This window comes from Cydia strobilella, chromosome 2 (assembly GCF_947568885.1).
Source record: "Cydia strobilella chromosome 2, ilCydStro3.1, whole genome shotgun sequence".
NCBI classification, from domain to species: domain Eukaryota; kingdom Metazoa; phylum Arthropoda; class Insecta; order Lepidoptera; family Tortricidae; genus Cydia; species Cydia strobilella.
In genome coordinates, this window is record NC_086042.1 from 1,507,185 (window position 1) to 1,517,545 (window position 10,361).

A 10,361-nucleotide genomic window follows, 5' to 3' on the forward strand; every position below is an offset into this window, starting at 1 on the left:
GAAACTGTGTTTATAAATAACTGCTGTCTACGTTTTTCTATTAATCTTCTGGTGCTTTATTTCTTGCATGGTGTAAAATAATTCATCAGTCAAATACCCTATTGGCCCGAGTGGTACCTTCCACGGCAGATTAGCTGTCAAAATAGCTGGGCCCGATTTTATAAATCAAGTTACAATTTTTCATGTCTATACTGGCAACATCGGTCATAGACATAGTATATACAAGTAGTTATAGACGCGCCACCGAGCGACGGGGTAAGAGAATATTCATATAAAATTTGGACAGCATAGGATTTTTTCTCTTTCACTTATAAATTTCGGTATTTCCCCATCGCCTCCTACCTATGATGCCACCCGGTCGGTGATAAGGACAAAGCATGGCACTATTTTCTCTTTCCTCTTATGGAAATCGCAATAAGACTATCTTTCTCTATCAAAGAGTGTCAGGCCGGTGGCTTGGTTTATCAAAGTGTCAAATACATCAGTGTTGCCAATTTACATAATTTATGTTAAATTGTAATTTGTACATTTAAAGCACGGGGTCCTGGTGTGATGGAATATTCTAATTAACTAATATGTAATGTAATAGGTACGTTTTGTACGGAAATTCTACAATTTTAATAATATTGCATGCGCTAGGTAACCAAAATCATTGTACGTCGCGAGACATATTACAGAGAACAAATTGTTTATAACACCTGTATTAACAAAACTTCCGTGAGACACAGACATATTAAATATATTAATAACGGGTCACTCACGTGTTTTAAGTCGAAAACGCTCGACATGTTTCACTCCGTACCGAGGAGCGTCATCAGGAGCTTGCGTCGACGGTGACGGACCGACGCCGCAAACTCCTGATGACGCTCCTCGGTACGGAGTGAAACATGTCGAGCGTTTTCGACTTAAAACACGTGAGTGACCCGTTATTAATATATTTAAAACACCTGTATTCATTACCTGTAATGCACAATTGATGAATAAATGATTCTAAATGAGATTTGTACCCGATTTTAGTAAGGTGCGTTGGGGTAAGATTGAACGGGTTTTTCATGAGGGGTAAAACAAAAGATCGTCCGTATGCCGACGCATTACGGGGGACTTTTCATCTTACCCCGCATAAAAAACCCCGTAAAACGTAAAACCACCTAACTAAGTATAGTCCAATAAAGGACCTGTAAAATAATAACAATAAAAAAATTCTATATTCGGAACTTTGACGTTCGTGCAGCGCCACCTACATCAGCAGTCATTTTTGCAGCTACAATATTTAGGACTCGTCTAGTATCTCTTTATGTACGGGCACCTCTGAAAATATAGATACGGACGACAAAGTGCCAAAAATATGTATGTACCTTAAAATATGGAAAATAAGATCGTGTATATATATTTCCACCTCAGCAGCTCGAACAAACCCACTTTCGTCACTCCAGAGTGAGGAAAGTGCGACTTTCGTCACTCCAGGGAGTGAAACAAAGTAGATTTTTAATTAGTGAAGGCCATGAACTGCCACTAAATACTTCGGGGTCTATTACAAATTCGAAATACATTTTAACCTTTAATATGTTCTCACTACTTAGGTGAAATTATATGTGTCACACGAGAGCAAAGTTACTTTACATCTCGTGTTTTTGAGTCCCTCGCTACGCTCAATATTGTAACTTAGAATCACTCGCTTCGCTCGTGATTCAATAATAGAATCGTTCGCTTGCTCGGGACTCAAAATCAACACTCGCAAGAAAAACCAACTTTCCTCTCTTGTTGCCACTTTGTCCGTATCGATATTTTCAGACGAGACTACTAGTGTACTTGACTGTTTAATAAATGTAACCAGGAGGTTTGTACAATTTATAGTTGTACAAAGTATTTGGTCGAATTTTTCATCACACCCGATTTAAGTATTTTATGTCGTCTAGCTTTAATTCTAATTTTATATATTACATATGATTTATAAATAATGCCTGCTTTTATTTCGGTAACCTGTTATCCGTCTGTTTCCTGTCTAATTTTTCAGGATCAAATGCCCATTGCATTAAAGCAATACAAAAGTCAGAAATGATATTCAAAATCCGACAGTCGTACTTCACTCGCGAAACGCTCCTAACAACGATCCGATAAGTGAACGTGAAGTCAAGGTCACTGAGAGATCTTGAAGTATGGACAAAACAAGAAAATTGCGTTTTTGTCGGTGAAATATTGCGTTTACGTATATAGTTGCTATACAATTTTGGATAAAATGTAAGGAATCGAATGGTACCCTTACTTTTCCCTTTTTGGAAGTTAAAAAGAAAATTGAAACTTTCCAATTTGCAATTTGCAATAATAGATGGGGCTATATACACAATTACGCTTATTACTTATGTATAATTCTGGTCAAGTCTTTCGTGATTATAGTTACATGAGAAAATTTAAAGTTTGTACGGAACCCTCGGTGCGCGAGTTAAACGAACTCGCACTTGACCGGTTTTTATTTTTCTTTCGGAGCGATTATTTCCGTAAATGTTTGTTGATGACCCCTATCGTTTTGAAAGACTTATTTCCCCACTTTACATATATAGGTACCCCTTTTAAATTAAATAAATAAATATTATAGGGAACATTCTTACACAAATTGACTAAGTCCCACGGTAAGCTCAAGAAGGCTTGTGTTGTGGGTACTCAGACAACGATATATGTATATAATACTAATACAAATACTTAAATACATAGAAAACATCCATGACTCAGGAACAAATATCTGTGCTCATCACACAAATAAATGCTCTTACCGGGATTCAAACCCAGGACCATCGGCTTCACAGGCATGGTCACTACCCACTAGGCCAGACCGGTCAAACCCCTTTTGAATGCTAACAGGGCCAGTTAAATAAAAGCTTGTAATAAATTCGATTAGGATCCTTAGATAAATCATACACAGACAAGAGGTTAATACTCGTAAGGCATCGTGACAAACTATCTTATTTCAGGTCAGATAGGCAAGAGAAACACTGGTTGGGAATCCTAAGTCGGAGTTTTCACGCTAAGTCGCACGTCACGCCTTTTATATTAGCAGGCGACCTTTTTCATATTACCTTTATAACGTTATTAACCCCTGTTATAACGTTATTATCCCCTTGTACAAAGACAATAGTCAACCGCGCCACCGTGGCTCCGCCCGGACCCCCGAAATCGTAAGCTATAAAAATGGGCTCCCAAATAAATCATGAGCAATCATTAGTGGAGCTGTGGGGGTGGCCCAAGATACGGGCGGCGGAAAAGGAAATATACATTATAATTAAAATTAAATAAATTGTTTGTTTTCTATATTAACAACTTGAATAGCATAAATACCTACTTAAAAACTACGTAATACTTATTTATAGAAAGCAAGGGTTCTCAGCGCTAAAACGTGATCCCTTCCATGGTTTTTCCTTATAGATATAACTTTTTCACCTCAGCAGCTCGAACAAGCCTACTTTCGTCACTCCAGGGAGTGAAACAATGTAGCTTTTTAGTTTAGTGAAGGCCATGAACTTCATACGTTTATTACTTTTTTTTATGGTATGGTATGGTACGGTACGGTCCGGTACGGTACGGTACGGTACGGTCCGGTCCGGTACGGTACGGTACGGTACGGTCCAGTCCGGTCCGGTCCCGTATCGTATCGTATCGTACATATTATAATACTTTTTTTTTCTGTTTATTCTGTGTAATTCGAAATACATTTTAACCTTTAATATGTTCTCACTACTGAGGTGAAAAAATATGTGCGCAACACGAGAGCAAAGTTATTTTACATCTCGTGTTTTTGAGTCCCTCGCAAGAAAAACCAACTTTCCTCTCTTAATGCACAAATAACTATTTCACCTCAGCAGCTAGAACAAGCCTACTTTCGTCACTCCAGGGAGTGAAATAAAGTAGCTTTTTAATTTAGTGAAGGCCATGAACTGCCGTTTCATACTTCTATTACAAATTCGTGTTTTTTTTGTAATATTCTGTGTAATTAAATACATACCTTTAATATGTGAAACTACTGAGGTGAAAAATTATATGTGCATCACAAGAGCAGTTATTTTACATCTCGTGTTTTTGAGTCTCTCGCTACGCTCAAAATTCTAACTTAGAATCACTCGCTTCGATCGTGATTCCATTATAAGATCTTTCGCTTTCTCGGGACTCAAAATAAACACTCGCAAGAAAAACCAACTTTCCTCTCTTGTTGCACAAATAACTATTTTGTAGGTACCTAACTTAGTGGAAACAATTAGTCTTGAATGATTCACGGTTACTTTCACTAGACTTATATTGACCGGGGTATAGGTAATCACGGTTTATATTCCGGTCAATATAACTTATAAGTTTAGCGGAAACAGTCGATAAATAAATAAACATAAAACTTAAATAAATGGATAGCTATATCAAAAGACAAACCTCAAAAAATTATCGAAATGCACGATAGCAAGGCAGTTACTGCAATACACAAGATCAGTCAATGTAAAAGTTCAAATGATAAAAGTTAAATTGAATCATTTTATTTACAAGTTGTAGAAATACAACGTAATAAAGAATGGTGTTTATACATAATGTTTTGTAAAATAAATAGTTATTTTTTTTAATCAGTTCAGTTCAGTTCTTGGTTATTATGGCATCTGTCCATTGGGACAATTTTGCCAGCATCAAGGATAAACTAAGGGGGTTTTTATGTCTTTTTGATGAGTGACAACCTGACAACTAACCGCCAATTCTCGTGGCTTGTGCCGGCAACCCGCGGCGGCGGCGGCGGGCCGGCGCGCCGTCGACCAAATACACGGGCGCCAACATACTGTTTTACTACCTATGACAGATAATGTTTACCTATTACAATTTTTTAACTAAGTATCCACAGAAACATCTACGGGCTTAGCCAAGTCCAAGGGGTCCCTAGTCATACAGTTCTACACAACTTTGGGAACAAATCAAATTATTTTTCATTTCTCATGCTCTGAAAGAGGGTCATTGTTGTTCTAAAAGGTGCGCAGAAAATGATACGTGTCTGCACTAGAGCATTTTACGTTCGAAGTACGACTTTTTTAATTTTTTTACGATACGCAATTGAAATTTGAGTTTAAATGGATTTGTAATAAATTTTTCATTTTGATATTTGACTCTCCATTCCATAAATAACGATACTTTTGTCTGAATTGTTAATTGAAAGTACCCTCAAGAAATACTATAAAAATGTATACTTAGTCATGTTTTAAAAAAAATACATGCATTTTACTTTCCTCGTATTCGAAATGAAAAGTAGAGTGTTTAAATCGGGTGAAAGGCATCATTTCTGCCTCGGACTATTGGCGCTCTCACTGCATTCGAGCGCCAAAATACCTCGGCAGAAATGAGTGCCTTTCGTCCCTTGGTTAACAATCTACTATTGCATGCTGCAATTCAGCGAAATGTGTGATGCTTTTTTAGTTTATAATATTTAAGACCTTTTTCATTTCTCATGTTCTGAAAGAGGGTCATTGTTGTTCTAAAAGGTGTGCAGAAAATGATACGTGTCTGCACTAGAGCATTTTATTACGTTCGAAGTACGATTTTTTTATTTTTTTTACGATAAGCAATTGAAATTTGAGTTTAAATGGATCTGTTATACAATTTCCATTCTGATATTTGACTCTTCATTCCATAAATAACGATAATTATGCCTGAATTGTTAATTGAAAGTACCCTCAAGAAATACTATAAAATGTATACTTAGTCATGTTTAAAAAAAAACATGCATTATACTTTCCTCGTATTCGAAATGAAAAGTAGAGTGTTTAACTCGGGTGAAAGACACCATTTCCGTCTCGGAAAATGCCTAGGCAGGAATGAGCGCCTTTCATCCCTTGGTTAACAATCTATTTTTGTTAACCTCATTTAACGCAAAGAGCTTTCTTACTTACAAGTTTTGTTAGGGACCTAATTATATACAGCAGCCATGTTTATTATGATAATAAAAGCAAATATATTTGTTAACGCTACATAACTCCTTTAGATATACATACACTCAAGACTCGTAAATAATAAAACAAGACAGATAAAAGCTTATAAAACGTATTGTGCCTCATTAGGCAGTCAATTCTTGTTTGCGAGCTAATTCCTGTCCCGCGCCATTTGGCCTTCGGGCCAACGGTGACCAAAACAAACTTGCAGAGTTGCCAGACCACGAAAAATTTCCCCATTGTTGAATTTTGTGAAGTTGTACTAGTTCGTAAGAGAATAGAATGGTCAGAAAAATTCGTACATATACAGACTGATGCTTTGTATTAAGAAGTTTGTATACAACATATAGGTAATTCATATATTATGTATATGAATGACTTTATTATTTGACCAGAAACGAAAATAGCTGATATCCCGGCTAAGCCGGAGTTATATAACAAACTTCGAAAGGAATAAAGCAATTTTACAATGTTTCGTTTGTTATAATTACTTAGTTAATTACTCTTGAAAAGCACCATGTGGTGAAGTGGAATGTGGGAATTGCTGATAAAGGTGACAATGAATGAGTTAAAAATTGTAGATTTGTTTGTAAATTCATTTTCTTTCTTCATGAAGATTAAATAAACTCTTCTTTAAAATGGAACTGCATATTAGATTGTATTTCTAAGCCGGTTCTCTGTTTGTCTAGGTTATATCTGTAAGTGGGTATACTGGGTATCACGGGCCTGACAACACCAGGCCGGAGCCGGAGGCGCCGGGCCCTCGGCCCGCGCCGCCTCGGCGGGCGCCGGCCGCTGCAGATTGTCCCCCAATTTTCGTCAGCGCCCGATGCATCGTGAATATTGAGATAGTGATTATGTCTAAAAGGGGCCGATTTCGTTAGTGGTGAACTTCGAAAAGTTTGCCATTTGAATTACGTTTGGTATGGTGTGGTGGATCATATTATTATCATATATATACCTATCATGTTTCCACTCCGAAATCGTACTTCTTCAAAGTTCAAAGTTTTTAATTGCTAGAGGTGCAATGTGATGGACTTAAAATAAGATTTGAATCTTAAAACCACCACGATACAGCCGCTTTTTAAACGACATTGTTGCTTTGGCACGCGCCTAGACACGGTAGCCCACCACTCTCATAAAATAAACAATGGCTTTTGTTTAACAGATTAAGATCTTAGGCGTAAAAATCATTTGAGAAAATTCATACTATAACTGTTGCTGTTTGTACAATGCTAGGTATAGTTATTAAATCTTATGTGGCGACGAGTAGGTATAGACATTGTCCCCGTGAAAAGGTTAATTAAAATGTCATTCCCCTAAGACATTGTAAGCTGACACTGCGTATAAGATGTTATCTGTAACCATTCAGTAACGCGTGTTTATAATAAAACGCACGCCGCGGCGGCGCCGACGCCGGTCGGCGCGGCGCGCCGGTGCGGCGGCCGCGCCACGGGGCCAGGAAACTAGCGGGGGACACCGCGAACGCTTTTTATAGTTGGTGAGATTTATCTATCAAACCAATTTTGCCGGCGGTGGTGGGTCAATTTTACTACGGTAAAAAGAAAAATTACAAAATGTCATAAAAAATATCACAAAATTCATTACAAAATAATTATTAAAATTTATTGAATTAATTAACGTTGCCAATTGTCGGTAAAATATTTAATAAACTCTTCAATGAAATAAAATACACTCCCACAACAACAGGGCTCTTTTTTTATTACAAAAAGGCAAGCATTTCACCGCAATCTAACCTGATGGTAAGTGCCGATGCAGTCTTTATTTTTTCCATTATTTTCCATTAACAATACAAGATTGTGTTTGAAATTACATAACAAATAATACACATTACATAACAATTTTTAACCTACAAACTACAACACTTATATTATATATACATATGTCAACGACTCGGGCAAGTTAAAATATCAAAAAAAAAGACGATTAAATTTAAAATAAAATTTAAATTCAGATTTAACGTGCACATAATTACACTAGATTTACATCATTAGATTCTGATAACATTATACATTACACCTACAAAATTAACTTAATACACTCAATATTAATACCCAGGTAGCATTTAGACGTCATTATGACGTCGCTGATGTCACTTTGATACCTGGGTATAGCTATAGTATAGTCTAGGGTGGACCATGCGTACCTAAAAGATGTCTATTCCCTCTCGATTAAAAAAGATCCAAGTTATAGTGGACTGGGCTCTTAATCTGTCTGTCTGAAATGATTCCGAAATTTCGCAAATTTGGAAACTCAGTAGTCAAGTATAGCGGTCCGCTCCGCTAGACGCCCCGCTCGTTCCCCAGCCACACCGCACTGCCCAATAGTTTTTGAGTGTTTGGATTGCATAGCAATGGTGACACTGTTTAGGGGATCCTTATCGATTCCCCTTCAAGTTTGGGGCAGTCATTGACAAGTAAACAAGACACTTATGACTGCTAGTCCTCTTTGTATGAGCCTCATATATGTTCTAAGTCATTGTGTGTTTACAGATGAAGGTACAACCACACAGGTTTTTATGTTTATTTTTTTGTATATGTACTAGTCACTCAGATATATCTAACCGGCCGAGGTGCTCACAAATATCTGAACACGCCTCTATTATCAAGGCGTTAGTAGGTATGTGGCATGTGCTCAGATATTTTTGAGCACCTCGGCCGCTCCGATATATCTGATGGCAACAATCAGCATAAAATAGTTGGGCAAAGTGGACAAATATATCACAGCATGGCCTGGCCATGGGCATTTTCTCTTAAAAGTCCATCAACTTGCAACTTTTGGGTATGTGTAAGTTACTCTATGGTTTACTATAGGTGCTAGTGCTGCACTCTGGCGGCAGAACATTGCAGTAATACCCCCTATTGTGACCTACTTCTTTAAACAAATTGTTCAGCTGTTTGTTTTATTCAAATCGCCGAAGTTCCTAATGTCCCTTATAATTTTCGCATCAGAATCCGATAACCGACAATGTATGCGCGTGAGTCGCCAGTTCTGGGTCGTAAATCAATGGGGTTCGTTTATAAATCATGTTACACCTACAGTCAATAATTTGTTTTCGGATAGACTAGCTTCTGCCCGCGATTTAATTTGCGTAGGTAGGAGTCATTAAAGGAACTTGATTATCAGTCCGCCGGACGATATCGGCCTGTCAGTTGTTCGGAACTGTAAAATTTTTGTTCTAACTGACAAGCCGATATCGTCCGGCGGACTGATACTCAGTGGGTCCCTTTACAGTATGTTTAGAATAAATTGATAGTCTGCACCACTTAGGGTACCGTAGGTTCAGAGAGCGGAGTTATTGAAAAAAGTATACCACTTGTTTAGATAACAATACGGTTGCCAAAATTTTAATAAGCAATTTTGTGGATTTTCTTAGGGACTTCAGAGATTCGAATCCTGATTTTTTGACTTTCGCTCGTTAGAAAAAAATCACGAATTTGTAACAATTTATGCACAAAAGCTTCTAAAATTGCGCAATATTATTTTTGAGGGAACTCAGCGATTACTTTTTTCTTTTTAGGGTTCCGTACCCAAAGGGTAAAAACGGGACCCTGTTACTGAGACTCCGCTGTCCATCTGTCCGTCAGTCTGTCACCAGGCTGTATCTCATGAACCGTGATAGCTAGAAAGTTGAAATTTTCACAGATGATGACTGATGTATTTCTGTTGCCGCTATAACAACAAATACTAAAAAGTACGGAACCCTCGGTGCGCGAGTCCGACTCGCACTTGGTCGGTTTTTTAAAACTTATAACATATTAAAGTTCAAAGCATGCTATCAGCAGTCCCGAGAACGCACATCCATCTCGCTCACGCTTATTAAATTAAATTAAATTAAATTCTTTATTCAATGACCAACTAGGATCAATCAGTGTTAGTAATGCTTATGGGTAATCTTATACTACGGTTAGTAACAGCAAAATTAATTATATTATTATTATTATCAATGCCTTAGTACATATTTATTTACATATTTAAATATTTATAAGTTCCTGCGCACATGAATGAGGCAGCAGTTGTTCAAATAAACACCGTCAACCCTGTCTGCAATCATGGTCAGGATGCTGTTGGAGCCAGGCGCGGATCCAGCCCCCAAAAAAGGTTGTGGTCACAGCCACACGAAAATCGGCAAGTACGAGTCAGAGTACGAACTCGCTCATGAACAATCATGACTCTTGAACGATCATCCCGATCTCAATAGACCGTATAAGTGTGACGTCACATGTGTTGTGTATTAGGGGTACCCCCCTAATGATTCCCCTACCAATGTTTCGCAGATTATCGATTCACAGACAACATTTCGCCAAACATCTAACTTTTAGACGACATTTGCTAGTTTTACCGTTCAATTCGCTTCTGTGTTAATTAGAAGAACAATTATTGTAAGATTTTATGCAT